Source organism: Mauremys mutica, chromosome 1 (assembly GCF_020497125.1).
Source record: "Mauremys mutica isolate MM-2020 ecotype Southern chromosome 1, ASM2049712v1, whole genome shotgun sequence".
Taxonomy (NCBI): Eukaryota; Metazoa; Chordata; order Testudines; family Geoemydidae; genus Mauremys; species Mauremys mutica.
In genome coordinates this window covers 178,970,328-178,998,174 of record NC_059072.1, presented here as the reverse complement: position 1 = coordinate 178,998,174, position 27,847 = coordinate 178,970,328, and the positions used below count along the sequence as shown (strand labels likewise).

General features: G+C 43.2%; 1 protein-coding gene across 8 annotated transcripts in view; it reads left to right on the top strand.

Annotated features, from left to right (window-relative positions):
* The window catches only part of HTR1F (5-hydroxytryptamine receptor 1F), a 206,986-nt gene that overhangs the window by 69,027 nt on the left and 110,112 nt on the right, over positions 1-27,847 (top strand). For 5 of the 8 annotated variants that reach the window (XM_045002070.1, XM_045002069.1, XM_045002063.1 and 2 more), the window contains exon 2: positions 1,262-1,395. The gene's annotated coding sequence lies outside the window, so the exon portion shown is untranslated. The remainder of the gene's footprint in view (positions 1-1,261; positions 1,396-27,847) is intronic. The other 3 variants (XM_045002066.1, XM_045002064.1, XM_045002065.1) reach the window with 1 other exon arrangement.

The window sequence follows — 27,847 nt, the reverse complement described above, 5'->3', positions numbered from 1 at the left end:
CAGCTTATTTGCACTCCCTGTCAGGTGGTGAGAGGAGCAACAGCCATAGTCAGATTTTTCTGCAATTTACTTAGGGTCTCAAATATGTAGGTACAAATTGCACCCACAAAGGAGACCATATATATTTAATATTTCACTTATATTCTTTTTTCAAATTTAGATGTCTATTTTTTTCACAGTTTACCACCAAGTATTAAAGGTTTAATTAAATTTCATTGAAGTAGTTTTCTGAAATGATCCACTGTTTGATTGCAGATGAGATCTGCTAACAGTTCATCCTACATTTGTAAATAAAAGAATATTTTTATGCTCTGTACTGTTCTTCTTTTCTTTTCTCTTTTGCTTCCTCTGCCTGTGCAAAGTGCATGTATTGAAAGCTGACTGTTTTTGTCTGATTTGAGGCAGGGAGTATTTTGGCATTTAAGCATAGGCTCTTGCTTCCCATTCTCTGTACTTGCCCTCTGGACATTGTCAACCCTGGAGTTCAGGATAATGAATCCCTCTTTATTCTGCTCAGTCTGCTGCCCTTGTGGATTTTGTTTTCTCCTGGTAGACTTTTGTGAATTGTTATTAAAAAGATGTGCCACATGCCTGTTTTGGGGATTTATATAATTATGTTGACCAGTCACTTTCAGACACTTTCTTCATGGTTAGTCTAAATTAGAATTAAAACAGAACACTCATCCCAAACTCATTCCAGTCTAGTAAGGACAACCTGTCATTTGAGGATGCAGTTGTTTCCACTTTTAATCCCCTTCCTCTGTTCACTGTCCTTGCTCACACCACAGGATGGGCAAACTCAGCGAAGGATCCCAGAATGATTTCTGTTTGCCTTCTGCAGAAGTTGTCGTTCCCTTTGTGTCCCCCCTGGCTTTGGGGAAGAGAGAAATCCTGTATTTGATACTGAATCCATGTCTTCTGCTCTGTGGCAAATTGTGCTGCCAGCTGAAGTGTTAATACAGCTGTAGCTTTCATGTATAGTTGAATGTGTCCCTCCGCCCCCCACATAATTATCTTAATGGAGGATACCATTTTAGAAGTCTCATTTAGCATCCTCTGCAGAGTAAGAAAATCCCTTCCAGTCTGTCATGGAATTGTTGCAGTTGCTATGGTTAAATAGCGAAAGACCTGCCTTTCATATTGCATGTGTTTCAGACCTTTATCTTTTGCTTCCCATTAGGTCCACTGTCCTCACAACATCACCGTTTTTGCTGGGAGTGGGGAAAGTGGGAACTGACTATTTTATTTATCTGTTTCTTAGCAGATTTGAGATAATAAACTTTCAATGTGGGAAGGAGCAGACGCCTGAAGGCTTGTTGAGCCACGGAAATGATGTGTTCAATCTGGAGATGGAGGCAGATGCAGACGTGCTTGCGCTGGGCTTTCTATCTAAAGGTAAGGTGACCTAATTCATTAATTGGGAATACCAGGATATTAGGCAGATCTTGAATGAGCTTCCTTTGTAAAAAAAAGAGTTTGTTAGTTTGTATAGAATTGTATGTTGTGGTTTAAACCAGTATGATCAGCCGTTAAAATGTTGGTTTCTCCTTCTGAAACAAGAAAACAGAGAATATGTAGGATTTTGAAATGGAGATTTTTCTAAAGAGCCTTTTCCTATGCCCTGGGGGATCCTGCCTTAAGAAAAATTACCTGGGTTGTAAACCATTTAACTGTGATTCCAAAAGTCCTCATTCAAACAATTTATGGTAAATCTCTCTCTTTGTAATCTGTTCATAGGGATAACTGTCCCAGAAATGATATGATATACCTAGATTGTTAGTAACTCTAAAATCATAAGGTTACTGATTGAACATATGTTTTACTGATTGTTCTAGCAAGGGTCATAATCTGACATGGAGTTGAAATGTGGCCTTGGATTTGATACATGGACCAGGATTTAACTTGTTTTCTCATAGCATAGCAGTAAGGCTCTATTAGTGTTCTCCTTACAGATCACCGATGAGGTTTGTTGTACTTGATGCTGCACACAGCAGACTGGAACATCTGGTCCATGTTCCAAGAGACTGACTTCCCTTATAAATTAGTAAAGAAAATCAGCCCAGAGTGATAATGTGACATACACTGGACGATGAATTGATGGTTTGATTTCCAAAGAGCAACTATGGTATCTAGAAGATTCCCAAAGCCTTCTTTCCTTAAGGAGATTATCATTGCCGAAAAAAGTGTGTGTATTTTTAGGCCAGATTTGAATAAAGAAAGTTGGCCGCTTGCAATGGAAGTGGGGACATGGAATGTCAGGCATAAATAGCATCATGAAAGAAGGTGTGAAGATGAGTACAAGGAATCAGAATTGGTTGTTTAAGAGGGAAGCATGGGAGGAGCAGAGGCAGCAGGTGACAGGCCTGTAAGAAGACAATCTAGAGTTTGGCTGGGGTAGAGCTTTGACTAGAATGGTGAGGTGAAGCCTATGGAATATCTGGCCAGAGTGTAGAAATTATTTTGGCCATAAAATCTTACTTTGGGCTGAAATTCAGTATAGAGGGGCTCAGACCAGATCAGAATTCATTTTCCCACTCTTAAGCCAGCTTTTTAAAGATGATTCAGTTATTTTAAGAGGCCCACCAAAATATCCTGGCTCTGGTTGTTTCTTGTATTTTAATTTAGGACCAAATTCTCCCTTGTCCTTTGAGACTACAGTAGTAGGAAGGGGATGAAGAAAGGTTTTACCCAAGCTCTTCCATGCTGAAGCCTGGCTAACTGTTATCATAAAACTCTCCTGATCACGTCTAGCTTGTGGCTGTTGAAAGCCACCCTCTGTGTGCCTAATGGCATATAGTAGCAGGTGCTGAGGGAGCACATTCGGCACATTTGTGCAGCAGTGCTGCCCTCAGTCTTCTCTGCGCCAGTCTATCTTGCTCAGGGCTTTGTAGAGTTGTTAAATATTGAACACTGAACTCAAGCCTTGAGAGAGGGAGCTCTAGTGTTACATTGTAAAATACACAATATTGCTGACAATTACATTTTGTAGGCTAGTAATCCATACTAGGCAGGAGACTGTTTTATTTTCAAAATATTTCACAAACATTAAAACATTTAGACAAATACACTAGCGGGCTTCAAATGGCTTTTAGTTTTTCATAATGTTTTTTGCAAAATGTACTTACTTTAAATAAGCGCGTGACTGAGTCTGCAATTCTAAATTCAGTGGGTACCCTTGCGGTGTTTCATTAGCACTTTTACCAGTAGTTAGGAATTACGGACCAGATTTTTAAAGGTATCTAGATGTCTAACAGTTAGTTCAGCAAATCTGGCCTAGAGTGCCCAAACCTGCCTTGCCTAACTGAAGAAACTGTGCCACAGCAGGAAAGCAGAATCAGGATCTGGTCCTTAATGTTGTGTAAAGTTGTACAACAATATGTTACGATCCTGAAAATCTTTACCAGAGAAGGTCCTGTAGCTTTGTGCTGTGAAAACTCATCCCTAGCAAAATCATATTCAACTGCACTTGCTGCTAGTTTTCATTTTAATTCTATTCTGAATTAATTACCATATTGTTCTTTAAGAACATGTGAGAAATGGCTTATTTTACCTTTCTAGAGTGCCTTACTCTATTTTTGATATGGCAACAGGTTTTTTTTTTTAATTTGTTTTAGTTATTGAGCTTACGCTTTGAAATGAAAGCATCTTTGGTATCTGATGGTTCCAAATTTTTTTTTAAAAAATTATCTTTTCTTTAGAGAAAAGATGTATTTCTCATTTTGCTCTGCATGTTTTCTTGCATGTTGCTTCGTTGGATGGTTGCATAACTGAGCCACCTCTCTGTGGAAAAATAAATCTTCTATATGTTGATTACACAGGATATAATGACATGTAATTCAAAGAACTGATGTGCTGACACATTAGTGGTATGTGTTCTTGATTCTGCAAAGTACTGAGCACTCTCAGCTTCCACTGAAGTCAGTGGAAGTTTTGGGTGCTCAGCACCTCTCAGAAAGCACTTTAGTATCAAGCCCACCTTGATAACTAAAGATAAATTTAGCTGGCTTGGCTACAATAAAAACTAATCCAGACCTCTGTTCCTTTGATTGAATGTTGAAGAAAAATCTGGTTCACCTTTCGTCTTTTCATTTCTATTTGGGACCAACAGCCAAAGTACTGGCGACTGCCAGAGAGCTTGTTTTCATGAGAGTTCTAACCGAATTTTACACGCCAATGAATTTCAGATAGTTGAGGTTAGGCTCTCATGTGAACGCTGGGCTGCTTCATTGAAATAAACTGCTACACCTTTCAGGGCCGGCTCTACAGTTTTCGCCGCCCCAAGCAGCGCGCCGAATTGCTGTCACGGACGGCAGGGGCAGTCTGTGTGCCCTTAGGGTGGCAGGCGCATTTCCACAGTGGCAGCAATTCGGCAGCAGCTTCTATGTTTAGCTGAAGCCACCGCGGACAGCTAAACATAGAAGCTGCTGCCGAATTGCTGCCACCGTGGAAATGCGCCTGCCGCCCTAAGGGCACACAGACTGCCCCTGCCGTCCGCGACGGCAATTCGGCGCGCTGCTTGGGGGCAAAACAACAGGGACTGCCGCCCCTTGCAGATTCCCACCCCAAGCACCAGCTTGGAATGCTAGTGCCTGGAGCCGGCCCTGACATCTTTAGAGACTGACCCATTGCACCTGTTCTTGGAAGTTTGGTACTGTGGAGTTAGATGTGCTTGTAATTATTAGAACTGGGATCACTGGCTGTTGGGAGTCTGAAAGGACAGGAAACAGGAAGGACGGGGGGAAGAGTTGAGGAGGCTGAGTGAGAGTTAGAGTGTGCAGCAGTAGCTTGGTAAAGAGGTTTCCACTGTAAAAATAAAGTCCTGTTGAAGTTGTTAGTACCTTGCCTAGTTGATGCAACATTTTGGCAACGAGGGTGGATCTTCTGCCTCTGAACCCACCTGCATCCTTTCTGCAAAGCCCAGGTGAGCCGCCAATTGCTTTTACTGTCTGGATCCATATGTTTGAGACTTACCTGCTTGCAATCACCTGAAGAAATTCTGGAAATTACAGATTTGAGACTTATAATTTTTACTTCCTCTGGAATTGTGGTCTGTCTTTGTCACAATAGCTTCTTAGAGGTCATATATACTTGTAACCCTGTGCTTTATAGTAGGCGCTTGGTAACATCCAGTCTAGTCAAGGGTGAATTAATTCCAGCTTCCATTCTAACTCCCAAACTTTCTTGAACAGGAGTAGAATTTCCATGCTAGTCTCTAAACAGGAAAAGAGGTGGGTTGCTTGTCCTCTCCATCTGTTGAGCCATCTGCTGGGAGCCAGTGTGTGATTTAGTCTGTGTGCAGAGCTAAGGGTTACCTAAACTATTTAATGGGGTGCCCACTAACTCAGTGGTTCTCAAACTTTTGTACTGGTGACCCCTTTCACATAGCAAGTCTCAGAGTGTGACTCTCCTTATAAATTAAAAATACTTTTTTAATATATGTAACACCATTATAAATTCTGGAGGCAAAGCGGGGTTGGGATGGAGGCTGACACCTCACGACCCCCCATGTAATAACCATGTGACCTCCTGAGGGGTCCCGACCCCCAGTTTGAGAACCCCTGCACTAACTGAACTATAGAGGATCTAGCACAGAGCTTAGAGTTGTGGTGAGCCTCCTCTGTGAGATCAACTAGGCTAGAAAGTGGTGCCAGTGTGTGATCTGAGGTGGCGGCCTTGGGAATAGAGAGAGAAATCAGAGGTGGGGGGGAAGGTTTAGTGATAGGGTTGTTGGTGGGTCTAGGTCATAATATGTAGAGAGATAGAAAGTTGTAGGCCTACTTGGGAGGAGAGGTCATGGAGGACAATGAATCTTTGAAGAGAAGGTTGGAGGGATTTGAGGCATGGCACAGAACTGGGAGTCAGATCCCAGAGTTGTACTCCTAGATCTGAGAAGACTCCCTCTGTGGCCTTGGGCTCCTCACTTAAACTCTCAGCATCGGTTCCCTCATCTGGGACGGAAGAAAAGAGTGGGGGAGGATAATTATGCTTAATTATTTCACAAGGATGTTGTGAAGAATCAGTTGCTTTTTGTAAAGTACTGTGAAAATGAAAAGCACTGTGGTATTCTGTACTCTAACCAACCAAACCTCAGAATGCCTAAATGGACTCCCTAAACCTTTTGATGTTAACACATCACAAAGCTTTCTTGAGCAAAGATTAGTCACTTTTATGTTGGCCTGTACTCATTTTGCGCCTGTAGGTCTATGTAATGTTTGGTTTTGTTTCTATATCCCTTCACAGTGTGTTCATTTTGCAAGGAAGTTTTTTTTAACAAACAAACCCCTCCAGAAAATAAGATTCAAGTGCAATAGTTTAATCATAAATGCTTGTTTCTTAAAGTATTTCAGTAGCATAAATGCAAGAATATTTAAAAACAGAACTGCAGGTAACTCTGAGAGAAAACTATCTTGTCATATGGAGAATAATATATCATGGAATAAATGTAAATGTTCAAGTCAGTTGTCTGCAATGATCGCACATAAAGAGATGATTGCTCATAAAATTCCTGAAATTGCATGTACCCACTGGGAGTGGGGAATTGCAATATATTTTAATAATCTAGGAAACTCATCCTCTTGTAGAGTGTCATATCCAGTCTCATTACTTGTCCTGCTGTAGCATGAAAAAGAATGATCATGCCCATAATGATCGTTTTTGAAAGAGTTGGCAGCGTGCTCTTCTGAAATTCTTATTCAAAAAGAGAAGTTTTTTGTTGTATTTTTCTTTAATAAATTGTTGTGTAACAAAAACCATTATCAGAGGGGTAGCCGTGTTAGTCTGGATCTGTAAAAAGTGACAGAGTCCTGTGGCACCTTATAGACTAACAGACGTTTTGGAGCATGAGCTTTCCTGGGTGAATACCCACCTCGTCGGATGCATGTAATGGAAATTTCCAGAGGCAGGTATATAAATGCAAGCAAGAATCAGGCTAGAGATAATGAGGTTAGTTCAATCAGGGAGGATGAGGCCCTCTTCTAGCAGCTGAGGTGTGAACACCAGGGAGGAGAAACTGCTTTTGTAGTTGGCTAGCCATTCACAGTCTTTGTTTAATTCTGAGCTGATGTGTCAAATTTGCAAATGAACTGAAGCTCAGTAGTTTCTCTTTGAAATCTGGTCCTGAAGATTTTTTTGCTGCAGGATGGCTACCTTTAAATCTGCTATTGTGTGTCCAGGGAGATTGAAGTGTTCTCTTACAGGTTTTTGTATATTGCCATTCCTAATATCTGATTTGTGTCCATTTATCCTTTTCCATAGGGACTGTCCAGTTTGGCCGATGTACATAGCAGAGGGGCATTACTGGCATATGATGGCGTATATTACATTGGTGGACGTGCAGGTGACTGTACCAGTGATGGTGTGGCTGATCTGGTTAGGTCCTATGATGGTGTCGCTGGCGTAAATATGTGGGCAGAGTTGGCATCGAGGTTTGTTGCATGGATTGGTTCCTGAGTTAGAGTTACTATGGTGCAGTGTGTGGTTGCTGGTGAGAATATGCTTAAGGTTGGTGGGTTGTCTGTGGGCAAGGACTGGCCTGCCTCCCAACGCCTATGAAAGCGAGGGATCATTGTCCAGGATGGGTTATAGATCACCGATGATGCATTGGAGAGGTTTTAGCTGGGGACTGTAGGTGATGGCCAGTGGAGTTCTATTGGTTTCTTTCTTAGGCTTGTCTTGCAGCAGGAGGCTTCTGGGTACATGTCTGGCTCTGTTGATTTTGTTTCCTTATTTCCTCATCTGGGTATCATAGTTTTGAGAATGTTTGGTGAAGATCTTGTAGGTGTTGGTCTCTGTCTGAAGGGTTGGAGCAAATGTGGTTATACCTCAGCGCTTGGCTGTAGACGATGGATTGTGTGGTGTGTCCGGGATGGAAGCTGAAGGCATGAAGGTAGGCATAGTGATTGGTGGGTTTTTGGTATAGGATGGTGTTAACGTGACTGTCACTTATTTGTACCGTGGTGTCTAGGAAGTGGACCTCCCAAGTAGATTGGTTCAGGCTGAGGTTGATGGTAGGGAGGAAGCTGTTGAAATCGTGGTGGAATTCTTCTAGAGTCTCCTTCCCATGGGTCCAGATGATGAAGATGTCATCAATGTAGCGTAGGTAGAGAAGGGGCATGAGTGGACAAGAGCTGAGGAAGCGTTGTTCCAGGTCAGCCATAAAAATGTTGGCATATTGTGGGGCCATGCGGGTGCCCATAGCGGTGCCACTGGTCTGGAGGTACATATTGTCACCAAATTTGAAATAATTGTGCGTGAGGATAAAGTCACAGAGCTCAGCAACCAGTTGTGCTGTGGCATCATCAGGGATACTGTTCCTGACAGCTTGTATTTCATCTGTGTGTGGGATGTTTGTGTAGAGAGCCTCCACATCCATAGTGGCCAGGATGGTGTTTTCTGGAAGGTCACCAATGCATTGTAGTTTTCTCAGGAAATCAGTGGTGTCACGGAGATAGCTGGGAGTGCTGGTGGCGTAGGGTCTGAGTAGAGAGTCCACATATCCAGACAGTCCTTCAGTGAGAGTTCAAATGCCCGAGATGATGGGGACTCCAGGATTTCCAGGTTTGTGGATCTTGGGTAATAGATAGAATAACCCTGGTCGGGGCTCTAAGGGTATGTTGATTTGTTCCCGTGTTAGTGTAGGGAGTGTCCTGAGTAAATGGTGCAGTTTCTTAGTATATTCCTCAGTGGGATCTGAGGAAAGTGGCCTGTAGAATTTGGTATTAGAGAATTGTCTGGCAGCCTCCTTTTGGTAGTCAGACCTGTTCATGATGACAACAGCACCTCCTTTATCAGCCTCTTTGATTATAATGTCAGGGTTGTTTCTGAGGCTGTGGATGGCATTGCGTTCTGCATGACTTAGGTTATGAGGCAAGTGATGTTGTTTTTCCAGAATTTCTGCCTGTGTACATCAGCGGAAGCATCCTATGTATAGGTCCAGACTGTTGTTTCGACTCTCAGGAGGAGTCCATGTGGAGTTGTTCTGCAGCTGCTGTTGGTGAGGGGGTATCTGTGTATCAGTGCGCCGTTCAGTGTTATCTTGAAAGTATTCTTTGAGTCGGAGACGGCAAAAGTAGGCTTCCAGATCACCGCAGAACTGTATCATGTTCATGGGGGTGGTGGGGCAAAAAGAAAGTCCCTGAGATAGGACAGACTCTTCTGCCGGGATGAGTGTGTAGCTGGATAAATTGACGATATTGCTGGGTGGGTTAGGGGTACCACTGTTGTGGCCCCATGTGGCAGGTAGGATTTTAGACAGCTTACGGTCCTTTTTCCTTTGTAGATAGGTGAAGTGTGTAATGTAGATCTCCTGTCATATTTTAGTATAGTCCGTTTGTGTGGAAGGTTGGTTATTTATGAAAGTTTCCAGGTTGGAGAGCTCTTTTTTTGATGTTTTCCTGTTCGCTGTATAGGATGCTGATCAGGTGGTTCCTCAGTTTCTTTGATAGTGTATGGCATAATCTCTCACTGTGGTCTGTGCAGTATGTAGATAGCAATGGATTTTTCACCTTCAGTTGGTTTGGTATGATGTCCATCCGTTTGCATTTGGAAAGGAAGATATCTGTCTGTACTTATGCAAGTTTCTTCATGAGGTTGATGGATTTCCACTCCATATGGCTAAATGCAGTGCCTTGCATGGTGTCAAGTATCAGAGGGGTAGCCGTGTTAGTCTGGATCTGTAAAAAGCGACAGAGTCCTGTGGCACCTTATAGAATAACAAGTATTGGAGCATAAGCTTTCGTGGGTGAATACTCACTTTGTCAGACACATGTGGTGGAAATTTCCAGAGGCAGGTATAAATATGCAGGCAAGAATCAATCTAGAGCAGGGGTCGGCAACCTTTCAGAAGTGGTGTGCCGAGTCTTCATTTATTCACTCTAATTTAAGGTTTTGCTTGCCAGTAATACATTTTAAAGTTTTTAGAAGGTCTCTTTCTATAAGTCTATAATATATAACTAAACTATTGTTGTATGTAAAGTAAATAAGGTTTTTAAAATGTTTAAGAAGCTTCATTTAAAATTAAATTAAAATGAAGAACCCCCTGGACTGGTGGCCAGACCTGGGCAATGTGAGTGCCACTGAAAATCAGCTCACGTGCCGCCTTCGGTACGCGTGCCATAGGTTGCCTACCCCTGATCTAGAGATTAATGAGGTCAGTTCAATCAGGGAGGATGAGGCCCTCTTCTAGCAGTAGAGCAATTATGGTGGTACTGTAAAATGCCTGAAAGAGGGAGTCATTTAACTGGGGTCTAGCAATCCAAATTACACACATAGATTGTAATGAATGAACAGTATAGATCTGTGGGGGCACAAGTAAACCACCCCCTCCTGTCTCCAGTCCTCAACTCCACCTTGTCCAGCCATGCAGGAACAAAGATTGGCAGTAACGGATGGGGTTTAATTAGGCCACAGTTTAGTCTAGTAAAGTATCTGGGAGTACCTGGCAATAAATTGTACAGTGCAGGTCATCATCCTTTGCTTAATCATTTCCACATAATCCCCAACCTGGTCCTAACCATTCTGCTGCTGAGACCCCAGCGTCCTCCCTCACATGAGGTGAAAGGGAGATATAAAACGAAGGCAAGTCAGCTCCATGCCGTACTAGATGTAGGAGGCCCAACCTCCCATTATTCAGCTCCCTTCAGGGATGCTTTCCTTCAAATCCTTATCCAGACCATTTTATCCAGTAACGCTATCCCTTCCACACCAAGTACATCTGTAGCCTGATCCAGGTTAGAGGGCTTTTCTGGGACTGCACAGGCCTTAGAATCTATAAAGCTATAAATACTACTCCTGTGGGGAATTCTGCGCCAAAAATTTCTAAATTCTGCATATTTTAGTTGTCAAAATAATCCAATATAATCACACCAGTTTCAATTGTTTTGGTAATTTATTTAAACTACAGTACAGAAAAAAGTCACAATAACTATTCAGCATTTCTGAAACTCATGAAAGTTAAGCTACAAACACTTGGTAACTAATACCCTGCACTCCACTTATAATTCTGGATTTTTATTTAAATTACATTACAGAACACCAAACAACAAAACCAAAAAAAAGTAGATGTCATTTTAAATTGATCAGACTTTCTCACATGAAAGTCATACAGTTTTGCAAATCATTGTCCTGTATTTCAGTGCAATCCAGTCTTTTCTTTTCATTTAAATTATAGTACAGAAAACAGAACCTTCAACTTTTTCTCACTTAGTGATTTCTTCATTAAGAATTCTTTGTAGAACTGAAAGATCTTAGAGTGACACTGGACAGCATGGAATCAGCTGTTCCAGCATATTCTACCTGGACTAGGAGGCATGGATCCTTTGGCCTCTGGAGACTCCTCTTGTAGTTTCTGGTTCATGAAATGGAGGTACCTCGCTTTCCAGCTACCAGAGTTATAGAACATGATTTTGAAGCACTTTACAAATGTATCAACCAGCTGAAAAGACTTTCTAAATGATTCATCAATTAAATTAACAATATGTGCCAAACAGGTTATTTACACAGAATTTGGAAACAGTGTAGAAAACACAGAATCACATGCCTTTTTCATGTAACCAGCATTGTCCGTATCAATTACCACAACAGTTTCATAATCAATCTGGTACTCATTTATTGCTTTGACTACAGCCTGTGAAACAGTTGAGAGATTAACAGTGTCTAAAAACACTATCAACCAAAAAAGAGTTAACCATGCCCACTGCAATCAGATTGTAATGTTGCAAACAGTACATTCAGAACTGATCTTGCCTCATCATTACAACATTATCAAAGAGAACAGCAATTTTCTTCTCTTTAAGTTTCAGTTTTAAGTTTTCCTTTCCTCTGAGGTACACTTCAGATAAGTACATCTCAGTCAGTTGTGGCCTACCAGGAATTGCACCACCATTCTGGACCCTGCTGTCAAGAAATTCCCTCACAAGTGTGTGGTCAGTCTTTTGACAAGGGGATGTTGGCACCTGCTAATGTCTTCATCCATGCTGTACAAATCTGAAAGTAGGAAAAAAATAATTTGAGATATATCTATCATCGAGCTGGAAGGGACCCTGAAGGGTCATTGAGTCCAGCCCCCTGCCTTCACTAGCAGGACCAAGTACTGATTTTGCCCTAGATCCCTAAGTGGCCCCCTCAAGGATTGAACTCACAAACCTGGGTTTAGCAGGCCAATGCTCAAACCACTGAGCTATCCCTCTCCCCACAGGTTAGGTAAGTCTTGAGTGAACACAAATTTTTACCATCCATGTAACCTCTCTAATCTTAGATTAATACATTTATTCATATATTTATTTCTGAATATCTAGATTTTAATTTAGATGTATAATATAGTAAATGATCACACAGTCATCACTTGCCAAAAATAGTGGTTTAAAAACAGAGCTATCTATTCAAGATCTCAGAGCAAGTGAAGAGACCCCATCGCTATGACTGTTCTATGCTACTTATCTTATTTTTCTGTATTATAACATTTTCTTATATTTCCACTCACCTCCATACATTCTTTCTCTGCCGGTGTTTTGTTTTTCAGTGTACTTGTAATGGGTTTCTAATGTTTATTTTTGCCTTCCTCTTGTTTGTTCCTCAGTCTGTGGTGGTTTTTTTTAATGCAAAACTATCCACAATTACAGACCATCGTTCATGATTGAGAACAACATTGCACAATGTGCAAAATAATTTGTCCCCATTCACATGCAGTTTTGTAAGGAATTCACGAGCACGAGAAGCCAGAGTAGCTGTTTTTGATGTGTGATGTGAAGGCCATTCGCGTTGTGCAAAAGAACTAATATCCCTTTGCCCTTTAGTACCTTCATCTGGACCTGGCTGGATACTTTGGGAAATGCTTGGTTCCGATTGTCCTGATATTTTATTGACTGCTTGGTAAATGTTTTATTTGCCCTCAGCCTTTCTTAAGTGGGTAAGTAAGTAAGTAAAATAAATCCTTAGCTGTGATCTAACCCATTTGTGCCACTTTGGCACAGGAAAAAAGGTGAGAAAGTGCTTAGATCTTCCTAGCTGAGAATTCCCTCACTGTCATTTATAATAAGACTCCTTTACATCAATCTAGCAATCTAGGGGCCTTACAACTTTCACAGGTTTTATGCTCCTGGGGGAATTGACTGAGAATGGGAACAGTTAACTAACAATAGCAACATTAATAGTCAGGATGCTTCAGAGAATGAGCTCAATTAACCATCAACAGCAACTTTAACAATGTTACTAACAACACAGTCAGCTGATACATTTGTGCCGCAGAGAATGAATCAATTAACTCAGGCAGGGCTGCTACATTTGTGCCTCTAGCCTGTCTCCTGCATAATAAGAAGCCCCACCCTTCCACACCAGCGAGCTGCAGTAGCAAGGGAGAGGGACACACGTACACCTAGCCCCGCCCCCCCGACAGTGATCACACAGGCATACACGCCCAGCTCCCCTCTCCCACCTCTGAGGCTGCCTGGGCTGCCGGGGAAGAGGCGCATGTCCCCCAGCAGATTTATTTATTTATTTGCATTTTTCGGGGGGGGGCACAGAAAAATGCAGGCCATATGAATTCTGTGCCCCCAGAGGGGTGCAGAATCCCCCCAGGAGTAAAATCCCGCCCCCGACAAACACACTCTCTCTCTCTCTCTCTTTCTCTCCTGGTCAGCATGAAGGGCAGAGCTCTCCCTCAACCTGGTCCAGCTGCTTCCAGCTCTTCTTTTCTTACCTGCTCTGTCCATGTAAGCTTTCCCTCTCCCCCTCTACTACCCAGGGTAGGGTGTAGAACCCCCCTAAAGGATGCAAGAACCCCTTTTCCTCCAGCAAGCCAGACAAGGACTTACCACACGGATACTGTTGGGAGCATATTTCCCATCCCTAATCACCAACTCCCATTAAAAACACTTACACAATCCTCAACCCAGATGAGTTTCTTCTTGCTTTTCCATTTTTGGCTGTACCTTGGGCATCCACTCCTCATTCAGGCCCTGATCCCGCAAAGCACGTAAGCATATGCTAAATCAGTTGGTGCCTTGTCCCAATTACTATTGCTTACGTTTAGTTTAATATATAATGCATTTGAAATGAACAGTTTCATTACAGATGGAAGTAAGTACAGTTGTCAAGCTGTATCCTAGAGTTCCAAGCCAGGCGTGGGGAGAACTGAAAGATGGACAGCATTGTCTGTCTCTAGAGAAACAGAGCTGGACTTTGGGGTCAGAGGGTAAGGTATGATAAGCATGCTTTAGACTGAGCTTAGCAATGCTTAATTTGTGCAGGAGCTTGCCAGGATTGAGCCTCGGCGCCTCTATGCTTTGCAGTTCATAGCCCTGGCACCTCTGAGCTTGCTGCATCAGTTATGAATGTAAAACAAATTACTTGAGCCCCGGCACCTCTTTCATTACACATTAAGCACTGGAGCTTAGTTATGACAGTTTGTACATTTCCATCTAAGTGGGAGTAGGGGATGCAACTCAGAAAATCAACACTGAGGACAGTTGTGCAGGCAAAGTGCAAAGGTGGAGGAACTTAGCAGATATGACTGAAGAGATGACTGGGAGCAGTAAGCTTTGGAAGGCACTAGGAGCCTGTGGCTTCAACCGTTCCCTCTTCTGTACATTCTTTTTCTTTCTTAGGGCTGGTCTTCAGTATGGGGAGATTGATGCTGCTGCAATCAATGCAGCAGGGATCGATTTGGCAGGTCTAGTAATTGACAGCAGAGTGCTCTCCGAATGATCCCAGTTCTCCATCTCTCCAAAAAGAGTAAGGGAAGTTGACCAGAGAGCGTCTTCCATTGATGCAGAACAGCGAAGACACCGGGGTAAGTTGACCTAAGCTCCGTTGACTCCAGCCACATTATTCACATAGGTGGAGTAGCGTAACTTACGTTGACTTATCCCAGTAGTGATGACAAACCCTTAGTGTTAAATTTTTGAAATCTAGTGTACACACAATGTGACTGTTGGCTAAATCTTTCAGTGGCACTTCTATGATGTTGGTTTCTTAGAGAAACCTATTTTTAAAAAATGTCCATAACTTGTTCCTGTTCAGTCTCAAGTAGCTTTACTATCTAATTCATTTTCAGAATCATTTCAACCTAATATGCTGTCTAGCAAAGTACCATTAGTGACTAATCCAAACAATAAGTGATTCTCTGACATGAGTAAAGGAAAAGGGAAGGATGAATGAAGGTTTATTTCCTCCCCCTCCCTTTCTGGATGGAAATAGTTTTGCTTCTTGTCTGTTAGTGGCCGCAAAGACAATGACAGACTGACAGCCAAAAATCCTATGCCTCCACATGTCAAGTCACAGCAACACATTTAAATAACTAAGCTTTGAAACAACTTGTCATATGGGGCTTTTCATTCAAGGTGTGCTCCAACTGCAGGAGGTTTAAAAGTGCTGCAGCCCAGTCATTATTTGGATGGAAATTAAATGCACAAACAGTATATTTAATTTTTTATTGATTAAATAAAATTGCCTTAAATGTGTCAGATACTTTTTTCCTTATGTAAGCTTTTTATCAAAACACGTGTTGCATTTAAAACTAGTTGATGTATTAAACAATGGAAATATTATCTGTAATTAGTAAACTGAACTAACAGCACAAAAATTTAAGTACATCGGAAACAGGAAGCCTGTGAAAAAATCAGTGGGGCCACTGGATGATCAAGGTGCTCAAGGAGTACTCAAGGAAGACAAGATAGTTGTGAAGAAGCAAAATGAGTTCTTTGCATTGGTCTTCACTGCATAGTATGAGAGGGAGATTCCCACACCTGAGTCATTATTTTTAGGTGATAAATGTGAGGAACTGTCCCAGATTCATATGTCAATAGAGGAGGTTTTGGAACAAATTGAAAAACACTAATAAGTCACCCGGACCAGTTGGTATTCATATAAAAGTTGTGAAGGAACTCAAATATGAAATTTCAGAACAACTAACTATGGTATGTAACCTATTGTTTAAATCAACCTCTGTACCATGTGACTGGCAAATAGTTAATGTAACAACAACTTTAATAGAAGTTTCAGTGGTAATCATGGCAATTAGAGGCTGGTAAGTCCAATTTCAGTACGAGCAAATTGGTTGAAACTATAATAAAGAACAGACTTATTGATGAACATGATACATTAAGGAAGAGTCAACATGGCATTTATAAAGGGAAGTCATGCCTTACCAAACTTAGAATTCTTTGAGGGGGTTAACAAACAAACATGTGAACAAGGGTGATCCAGTGCATATAGCATACTTGGACTTTCAGAAAGGATTTGACAAGGTCTCTAACTAAAGGCTCTTAAGAAAAGTTAGTAGTTATGGGATAAGAAGAAAGGTCCTCTCATGGATCAGTAATTGTTTAAAAGATAGGAAACAAAGCGTAGGAATGAATGTTCAGTTTTCACAGTGGAGAGAGGTATATAGCAGGGTCCCCTAGTGATCTGTACTGAGACCAGTGCTGTTCCATATATTCATAAATGATCTGGAAAAATGGGTAAACAGTGAGGTGGCAAAATTTGCAGACAAATACAAAATTACTCAAGATAGTTAAGTCCAAAACTGACTGCAAAGGGATCTCACTAAACTGGGTGACTGGGCAACAAAATGGCAGATGAAATTCAGTGTTGATAAATGCAAAGTAAGGCATATTGTAAAACAGAATACCAACTATACATACAATATGTTGGGGTCTAAATTGGTTGCTGCCACTCAAGAAAGAGATCTTGGAGTCATCGTGGATAGTTCTCTGAAAACATCTGCACAATGCTGAAAAGTCCCAGTCTTATTAATCTCTCCTCATATGAAAGCCGTCCATACCCCTAATCATTTTTGTTGCCCTTTTCTGAACCTTTTCCAATTCCAATACATCTTTTTTGAGATGGGGCAACCACATCTACACACAGTATTAAAGATATGGGTGAACCATGGATTTATATAGAGGCAAAATATTTTCTCTTATCTGTCCCTTTCTTAATGGTGCCCAACATTCTGTTCACTTTTTTTATTGCCGCTGCACATTGAGTGGATGTTTTCAGAGAACTATCCACAATGACTCCAAGATCTCTTTCTTGAGTGGTAACAGCTAATTTAGACCCTGTCATTTTATATGTATGGGTGGGATTATGTTTTCCAATGTGCATTACTTTGCATTTATCAACATTGAATTTCATCTGCCATTTTGTTGCCCAGTCACCCAGTTTTGTGAGAACAACACACAATCTTGATTTTAAAATTGTCAGTGATGGATAATCCACCAAAACCCCCCAGTAACTTGTTCTTGGTAAATGGTTAATTACACTCATAGTTGTTAATTTGCTCCTCATTTCCAATCTGAATTTGTCTACCTTTGGCTTCCAGCCATTGAATCGTGTTATACCTTTCTTTGCTAGATTGAAGAGCTCTCCCATGTATATACTTATAGACTTAATCAAGTCATTTCTTGTCCTTTTCTTTGTTAGACTCGAGCTCAATCTGTTTAGTTTATCACTATATGGCAGGTTTTCTAATCCTATAATCATTCTTGTGGCTCTTGTCTGAACCCTCAAATTTTCCAACATCCTTCTTGTTATATAATATACCCCCTATTAAAAAAAAAGTCTGATTCTTAAGTACTGTAACATATGAATTATTATGATTAACTATGTGTTAAAACTTTTATTTAAAGTAGCATAGAAGAATTCTTAGTCAAGTCATCATGTATGTCTGTTAAACTCAAGATGGGCTGTCTAGATGATGATTATTAACAGGATCTCACGAAAACTTGAGCTTTTATTGCAATTTACATCAATTTAACTTGAAAACAAGAGTGAAGAGAGAGTTTCTGACTGGGTTAAAAATATCCTCTAGAAATAACATCTTAATAAATATGTATGATTTGAGCTTTAGATTTAGGTAAGGATTTTGAGTTAAAAAAACAAACCACCTCCACTATTATCATATCCTTGATCCAATAAAATAAATATTTTTTTCTTTTTTAATGAAATTCTAGAGTTGATAGATTTCAAATCAAATAATCCAATATTTATTTAAAAAATCTATTTAATTATGCTTGTCAGAGCCACAACTAACTCATAATTGGCTATTTATGCTTGCGTTTTGTCTTCTCTGTGAGAGCGTATGGCGTATAACAGTACAAGACAATTTGGTATGTGGTGATTGTTCAAGTTTTTATTTTAAAAAATGTGTAGAAAAAGTTGGTTAGTTGCTTTGCTTGATCATAGGAGGATAGGGATTTAGAATTTAAATCTTTTTTTCATCAGCAACATCCATGAAAATGAATCTATCCTATTAAAAAAACTTCTTGCCTCTTCCCAGTCTTCAAATGAGCTGACCATATCAGGCCTTCAAGGACAATAAGGACAATTATCATCAATATGGAATAGAGCAACCAACAATTCTTAAACCTCTGAACAACAATTACCTATGTCAAATCCAACAGTAAATCTGTCATGGAAATCTGTCATATTCCTCCTAGCCGATAGTGCTATAATTTTAATGAAGACTTCATGTGGGCATGTTGGAGAATAAGGACCTTTCAGAGGTTCATTCTTTTCAAATGAAAAAGAATGCTTAATTGAATGTTCACATAAAAGTCCACGAAGATGTAAAATATTTCCTGACTTGGTGGAATTAAGTTAAATAGGTTACTTTAGAGAGATACCACTAGAGGCGGCTAATGCAACTGTCCTAAAATGCAGCGCCTGCCTCAGAGCGTGGGTTACCTGCTCTGGAGATGCCTCAGTCCAACAAATCTGGTCAAACAATGATAGGAAAAGTCACATCAGCTTCATGGAGCTGAGGGATGCAAGACTGACTCTAATAAAATTACTGTTTTTCAGATTTTTCTCAAAGTAACCACAGCCTGGTATTTGAACTGACAAGGATAAAACAGCATCCAGAGATCATAAGTCTTTTTCATTGGATGGAAGCCCATCCCTCAGAGCATAAAGCTAGTTTCAAACACCAAAGTGGACTCTCCAAACAAAAGCTGCTGACAGGGGACTGGTCCCTGAACCAGAAAGAAGATGTGGGGAGAGAGATTGATTCACTTCAGCTGAAAACTTCCTAATATCAGTGTTCTTCTCCAGGCCACTCATCAGAAAGTCAGCCAGACTTGGTGTCCTGGTGCACCATAACTGATATACACCTATCCCCCAGTACCTCTGATAGCGAGGATAATACAGAAGATGTAGAGGAAAAGAGCTATGGTCATACTTGTTGACCCACACTGGCCAAAAAGACCCTATGTTAAAGAGAGAATACAGATGTCAGTGTGCTTTCCAATCAGTCTTCTGGTGAGATCAGATTTCCTGTGTCAGAGACCATTGTGTCAGGCACCTCAATCACTGAACTTAGTCTGGCTGCTAAAAGGGAAGCTATGAAAAATAAGACAATAAGGCAAAGTAATATATGACTGATTCACATTGAAAAGGTTCTTACAAATCATTGGAAGAAATTCTGGCACTGGTCTTGGACAGGACATGAACCCTACAAATCCATGAACTTCAGATGTACTCAGCTTGTTACAAGACAGTCTCTCAGATAAACAAAGACACTCTTCCTTGCACATCATCGAAGACTTGTAGGTGGAAGATGCTAAATCCAGCATTGCTGGTACTTCAGAGTTGAAGTTGCATCCTCCTCTAGAAAGGAAGGACTTAGTGGTTTAATAGATGGGCGAGGTCACGATGTGCAAGTTCTGGGGGTTTTTTTCTTTGTCCGGCACCCTGGGGCTCATCTCGTACATGGCAGCAGATACCTCTTAGATTTCCTGCCATTGGCTACTCACAACAAGTCTGCCAGAAGTAGCAGAAGGAAGTTAATGCTGATTCCTATGCATATTTCCATTCAGACCGTTCTTTTGTCCCCAGAGCAATATGCTCTTGAGACTAATGGTTGCTTCCCAGCGCCACACTGTCTCTTCTTCTTTCCAGGACTCCAGGGGAAGGGATGTGGTAGCTTGAAGGGCTGTGTGAGTACTCTCAAGGAAAGACGGGGGTATCTTTCAAGCACTGTTTTTTTTCCTTCCTGAACGCTCCACTTTCTCCCCTTTTGCTCCTCTGTACTACTGGAGAATTGGTCCCCGATAACTTTCAGCAGTTCAGTTCTTTCACAATAAGCTGTTCGTATTTGTTTTCTCTCTAGCTAAGAGAGCTCTATTCTGTTTTGATACTTTGTCACAATTTTATTTTCTACATTTCTACAGTTCAATGGAGAGGCAGTAAAACTTAGCAGCAGCATTTCCTGTTAGCAAAAGAATCACACTCTCTACCTGTGGGCTTCTGCAGAGAGTTTGCAGTATCAGTGGGTGAAACTCTGACATTTGTTGAAATCAATGGTAAAACTGCCATTGATTTCAATGCCACCCACTAAGTCAGTGCTTCTCAAACTTACTTGATCAGCCCCCCTCCTTTGTTTCTATAGTTGTTTATGCGCCCCCCCCCGACCATAATTACATACACCGCCACCCAATTTTGATGGCAGAGTGGAGAGCTGCAATGCTGGCTGGGCACCCAGCTCTGAAGGGTGGCAATGTGATTTGTCAATATCGCATTTCACAGCAGACTTAGGCCTTGTCTACACAACAAGACTATTTCGAATCAACTTAGTTCGAATTTGTGGATTCGACCTTATGAAGTTGAATTTGTGTATCCATACTAAATACACTAATTCGAATTTCTGAGTTCACATTCACGGGGCCAGCGTCGACTTTGGAAGCGGTACACTGTGGGAAGCTATCCCACAGTTCCCGCAGTCCCCGCTGCCCATTGGAATGCTGGGTAGAGCCCCCAATGCCTGCTGGGGGGAGAAATGTGTCGAGGGTGGTTTTGGGTAAGTGTCGTCATTGAACCGTCAATCACAACCTCCCTCCCTCCCTCCTTGAAAGCGCCTGCGGGCAATCTGTTCGTGCACTTTTCTGGTCAGTGACAGCGCGGACGCCACAGCACTGCAAGCATGGAGCCCGCTGCGATCATCGCCGTTTTCTCCTCCTCGCACTTTATCGTCCACCTCTTCCACAGTCAGCTGATGAGAAATTGGGCTACTTTTCAATGGTGCTGCAAGCACTGGGGGACCATAGGGGACGTTTTGCAAACATCAACGTCGGGTGGCCGGGCAAGGTTCATGATGCGTGTGTTTTCAGGAACTGTGGGCTGCTCAGATGCCTGCAGGAAGGTAGTTTCTTCCCGGACCACGAAATAACTGTTGTGGATGAGCAGATTCCTAAAGTCATCCTCGGGGACCCAGCCTGCCCGCTAATGCACTTGCTCATGAAGCCCTATACAGGCGCCTGGGACAGCGACAAGGAACTCTTCAAATACCAGCGAGCAGCGTGACCTGTGACTGTTCATTTTCTTTACAGAGAAGCTGAACCTGCCCCTGTTTCTTTACCCACTGACTGTTGACTCTCCTCTTCGGTTACATACCCCGTTCACCCCGTTTCCCCCACTTCCAACACACTTGTAAAAATAAAATACATGTCCCATTGTTACTGAAGAAAGGTTTCTTTATTCATGACTTTGCGTTAAAGGGTTGAAACTGGGAGGCAGACTGTGCTGGGTAGGGTGTGCGGTGATGTAAAGACCGCCTCTAAACTCAACGAATGACAGGCTCCTGCTCCTAGAGCGGTCCGCAGTGCCGGAATGCTTCTTTCAACGGAGCCTGCCATCCCTCTTTTTAGAATTCTGTGTGCGGGGGGGATATGTGATCTTGTGGCGGAGGAGTACGGATACAGATTCCTCTGCTGTGTGACTCAGCGGTCCAGGACAAGGACCGCTGTATAAGATCTGTAACCGCCCTCCCCCGCTACAAAGTCACATCCCCCCCGCCCACACAGAACCTGGAAACCACCTCCCATACCGACCATGGTGCCTACTGACTGCACTATGTGTGTGACCCGCTGCTGATCCTGCCCCCGTGTCTGTACCCTGGGAAAGGTGACTGTCCTATGCAAAAGCAGCAAAGAATCCTGTGGCACCTTATAGACTAACAGACGTTTTGCAGCATGAGCTTTCGTGGGTGAATACCCACTTCTTCGAATGCAAGTGGTGGAAATTTCCTGGGGCAGGTATATATAAGCAAGCAAGAAGCAAGCTAGAGATAACGAGGTTAGATCAATCAGGGTGGATGCGGCCCTGTTCTAGCAGTTGAGGTGTGAAAACCAAGGGAGGAGAAACTGGTTCTGTAATTGGCAAGCCATTCACAGTCTTTGTTTAGTCCTGAGCTGATGGTGTCAAATTTGCAGATGAACTGGAGCTCAGCAGTTTCTCTTTGAAGTTTGGTCCTAAAGTTTTTTTGCTGTAGGATGGCCACCTTAAGATCTGCTATTGTGTGGCCAGGGAGGTTGAAGTGTTTTCCTACAGGTTTTTGTATATTGCCATTCCTAATGTCTGATTTGTGTCCATTTATCCTTTTCCTTAGAGACTGTCCAGTTTGGCCGATGTACATAGCAGAGGGGCATTGCTGGCATATGATGGCATATATTACATTGGTGGAAGTGCAGGTGAATGAACCGGTGATGTTGTGGCTGATCTGGTTTGGTCCTGTGATGGTGTTGCTGGTGTAGATATGTGGGCAGAGTTGGCATCGAGGTTTGTTGCATGGATTGGTTCCTGAGCTGGAGTTACTATGGTGCGGTGTGCAGTTGCTGGTGAGAATATGCTTCAGGTTGGCAGGTTGTCTGTGGGCGAGAACTGGTCTGCCACCCAAGGCCTGTGAAAGTGTGGGATCATTGTCCAGGATGGGTTGTAGATCCCTGATGATGCGTTGTAGGGGTTTTAGCTGGGGACTGTATGTGATGGCCAGTGGAATCCTGTTGGTTTCTTTCTTGGGTTTGTCTTGCAGTAGGAGGCTTCTGGGTACACGTCTGGCTCTGTTGATCTGTTTCCTAATTTCCTCGTGTGGGTACTGTAGTCTTGAGAATGCTTGGTGGAGATTTTCTAGGTGTTGGTCTCTGTCTGCGGGGTTAGAGCAGATACGGTTGTACCTCAGTGCTTGGCTGTAGACAATGGATCTTGTGGTGTGTCCGGGATGGAAGCTGGAGGCATGAAGGTAGGCATAGCGGTCGGTAGGTTTGCATAGGTCCTATGCAATTAACAACCCCCTTCCCCACGCCCCCCATTCAAACACAGTCTTCTTTGAAAAAACATGACGGAAACAGTAATTAACAGCAAAGTATTTTTATTACTTAAGTAGACACTTAGGGGATGGAACTGGGATTGGGACTTGTGTGAGTCCGGAAGGGAACGACTTCTGCAAATGTAGGGTATGAGAGCTTTTGGGTACTTGAGCACTCTGCTGGGGTGCAGTGACAGTTTACACGGCCTCTGGCGCCCCTCCTTCTGGTTATTTTGGGTGAGGGGGTATGGGACTTTGTGGCGGGGGAGGGCGGTTGCAGATACACTGCAGGGGGGCTCTGTCCTCCTGCGGTCCTGCAGAACATCCACAAGGCGCCTGAGCGTGTCCGTTTGCTCCCTCACTAGTCCAAACATTGTTTGAGTCGCCTGCTTGTCTTCCTCACGCCACCTCTCCTCCCGTTCGCTGTGTGAGCGCTGGTACAGAGAGACGGTCTCCCTCCACTGGCTCTGCTGGTCCGCCTCGGCTAGGTAGCAGCCCATACGTTCATCGAACATCTTGTCCCTTGTCTTTTTCTTTCTCCGCCTAATCTTTGCCAGCCTCTGCGAGGGGGATGCTGTGGCAGGTCTGGAGACAGTGGAAGCTGTGAGATGGGAAACAGGGAGTGAATTCCTTGCAAAGATACATTTTTGCGAACAATTAACTGAGTGTAGGCTGTCTCTGTGAATTCTGGGTTGAGACCCCTGTGCCTGCTGGGGCACAAATAATTTTCGCGGTGGATATCTGGGTAAATGTCGCCAGTCATTCCTTCCTCCAGGAAAGCAACGGCAGACAATCATTTCAAGCCCGTTTTCCCAGAATTGCCCTGGCATACGCCATAGCGTGGCAACCATGGACACTGTTTTGCCTTTTGTGTATGTCACCGTATGTGTACTAGATGCCGCTGACAGAGGCGGTCCAGCAGCGCTACACAGCAGCATGCTTTTGCTTTTGCATGACAGCAGAGATGGTTACCAGCCATATTGTACCATCTACCATACCATAAATTGGTAATAAGATGGTAATAAGATGGGCATGGTTACCTGTCCTTTTGCACTGCACCATTTGGTGCTGTCATAAGTGCCCCTGGCCGAGCAGCCAGGGGCGCAAAAGCAAAAATTGGGAATGACTCCCTGAGTCAATCCCTCCTTTTTGGTATCTAAAAATAGAATCAGTCCTGCCTAGATTATGGGCAAGTGTACTAGAGAACCACTGTATCATAGAACCAGAGAGCACAGCTGCTCTGTGTCCGATCCTGCATAAATTTGGAGCTGTATGCTATTCACAGGGGGTGCTCCTGCAACAACACCACCTGTTCATTCCGGCCTTCCCACAGCCTTCCTGGGCTACCATACCATTGTCCCACCACTTGTGTGATGAAGTAATAAAGAATGCAGGAATAAGACACAGTGACTTGTTTGTGAGAAATGAGTGGAAGGAAGCCTCCAGCTGCAATGATAGTCCAGGCAGGACATTAATTACTGTGGATGAAGGAGCCCATCATCCCTCTGCTAGTCCAGGGGCAATTCAATCTTTTCTTTACACAGGAAGGGTGGGGGCTGATGGAGCTCAGCCCCCTGTTGCAATGATGAGGACGGTTACCAGCCATACTGCACCATCTACCATGAAAAATTAGGGCCAGGCGCCCTTGATCGACCTCACAGATGCTAGTACGCATGGTTACCAGTCCTTTTGCACTGCCCCATGTGCCAATAGGCTGATGATGAGGACGGATACCAGTCGTTTTGTACCATCAGCCATCCATAGCGTGGGGGGAGCAAGGATGTTGGTGTTGAGTGCTGCACCATCGCGTCTATCTGCAGCATTCAGTAAAGATAGGGTGACATGTAAAAGAGTCAACAGAGGATTGTTTTCACTTCTGGTGGTGGGTGGGGTGTGTGCGCAAATTGCCGAACTATGCCCTGACCCACCGCAGACACTGTGTTTGACCCTAGAAGCATTTGGAGCTCATCCAAGAATGCAAATACTTTTCGGAGACATCAGGAACTGTGGGATACCTTGCGTCCTCATTCCCCCCTCCCTCCATGAGCGTCCATTATATTCTTTGGCTTTCCGTTACGCTCGTCACGCAGCTGCGTGCTGAGTCTGTGCTATGCCGTCTGTCCGTAGATTTTTTAAAAATACTTTGGACCAGGTGTAAAATTACAGTAATTACCCTAATTAGATGCAGGAGTCTCCGAGCGAGATCACCCTGAGGACGGTCACTGAAGGAGATAGAGAGCGCATGCTGCGTGAAAGCTAGCACGAACCAGGGCCCGATGCAGCCGTGCTCGGGGAGGCAGTGCTCCCTGAGTACCTCATGAAAGCCTTGCGCGGAAAAGTGTGCTACCACGGAGCACCCAATAAGGCAGCTCTCCCCAGGAACCTCCTGCTGATGCTTTTCGATTAACGCAAGGAGAGCTTAGTGGAGATCTCCAAGGATGATTTCTGTTCTATCCCCATATATACAGAGACCTCCTTTTCACACACTTAAGATTCCTGTTATATTAAGAATAAAAGTTAACATGGTTAAAGCACTTACCGACTGCTCCTTCCCCTGATTCAGGATCCGGGTTCATGGCCGGGGAGGGTTGGTAGGGGATCTCCGTGACGGTGATGAATAGATCCTGGCTGTCGGGGAAACCAGCGTTGTAAGCGCTCTCACCTGCCACGTCCTCCACAAACCCTTCCTCATCTTCCCCGTCCGCGAACATCGCCGAGGAACTGTCCGTCGACACTATCCTATCATCAGAGTCCATGCTCACTGGTGGGGCAGTGGTGGCAGGCTCCGTAGCGTCCGTTTGCCGCTTTGATTTTTTGGTAGCCTTGTCTGGGGTCCTTTATTTTCATGCGGCACTGCGTTGCATCCCGGCTGTATCCTCTGTCTGTATCATGGCTTTGGAGACCTTCTCGTAGGTCTTTGCATTCCGTGTTTTGGAGCGCAGCTCCGAAAGCACAGACTCCTCGCCCCACACACCGATCAGATCAAAGAGTTCCCAGTCAGTCTATGCTGGGTCCCTCTTTCTATTCACAGATAACATGAACTCCTCTGCTGGAGAGCTCTGCATCGTGGCAGGTGCTGCGGAGCTCGCCCCGATGTCCAGCCAGGACGTCAGATTCAAAGTGCCCAGACAGGAAAATGAATTCAAATTTTCCCGGGTCATTTCCTGTGTGGCTGGTCAGAGAATCCAAGCTCCGACTGCTGTCCAGAGCATCAACAGAGTGGTGCACTGTGGGATAGCTCCCGGAGCTAGTAAGTTCGATTTGCATCCACACCTAGCCTAATTCGAGCTAGCCATGTCGAATTTAGCGTTACTCCACCTGTCGGGGTGGAGTACCGAATTCGAACTAAAGAGCCCTCTAGTTCGAATTAAATGGCTTCCTGGTGTGGACGGTTGAGCGGTTAGTTCGAATTAACGCTGCCAAATTCGAATTAAAGTCCTAGTGTAGACCAGGCCTTAGAAGTAAAGGGGCAGCAGCACAGAAGCAAGGGTGGTAATGTGAAAAGTGATACTCGTCAATATCACTTTTCACCATAGACTTAGTGCCTCATTGCCACCCTTACTTCTGTGCTGCTGCTAGGATGGCCAGATGTCCTGATTTTATAGGGACAGTCCCGATATTTGGAGCTTTTTTTAATATGGGCTCCTATTACCCCCCCCCCCCACACACACACCCTCTGTCCCGATTTTTCACACTTGCTGTCTGGTCACCCTAGCTGCTGCTGCCACCCTGGGGCTTACAGCTAGAGCCCCGCCACCTCCAGGTGGGGAACTGGGGTGGGAGAGAGAAGGAGAGCCTGGGCATAGGGATAGAAGGAAGGGGAAAAGGAGAGCCCAAGCCTGGGCTGCCTTGTGGGGAGGGATGGGGATGGGGGTGGGGGTAAGAGACTGAGCTCCGGCTCTGTGGCTCCGGCTGTCCCTTTTATCCCTGCCTCCTGCGCGTGCATGGCCCTTGTACATGAGACCCAGCTACCGGGGGCTGACAGCCAGAGCTCTTCAAAAAACAAACCATAGAACACACAGCTCATGCCTCTTTTGCCTCATAATTTGAGAACTGCCGCGCAAAGGCTACTTTAATGAGAAGAAAAACAGTATTTCTTTTATACGATTTTTTTTCTTTTCTGCCTCTACTCTCAATTTTGCAGGAAAGGAATACAAAGGTTATTAATTTTTTTATAATATGGTGTAGTCATCTGAAAATAACAAAATGATTCTGATGTAGTGTTATCTAATTCTCTCCAACCACATTTTTGAACAAGTGTCAGTAGCTACTTTCAGATGCATTTAAGCCATAAATGCAGTATCTATTAGCTTATTTTAAGAGGCTCAAGATTTTTCCTCATTATCCTCAATGTTTTGAGGACTTTTAAACTAAATGTTGAGATTATAGTCCATGATTATTTTTTTGGGTTATCTTGTCTCAGTATTCTTATTCTGATTGTATGCATTCTCTTAAAATATTTTTTTAAAATGAATCCTTACCAAAAAGTAATGCAGGAAAGTCTCTTATCAAAATGTGTTGCTTCGTTGCCAAGTGCAATTCAAAATAAAATTATCTAGACACTAATTGCATGTTTTAACAGAAAAATTCCAGTGAAGTTTTGGCATGAGGGGAAAAATTACTTACGAACTTTTTAGCATTTCAACTCTTAACATCTTTGTAGACCAAACTTAAAGATCCTGTTCATAAATTTCTTGTATTTTAATAAGGTCAAAATTGACGCAAGTTCTATGCATAGCAGAAAGCTTTTGAAGTCCCAGTCTTTGGAATACA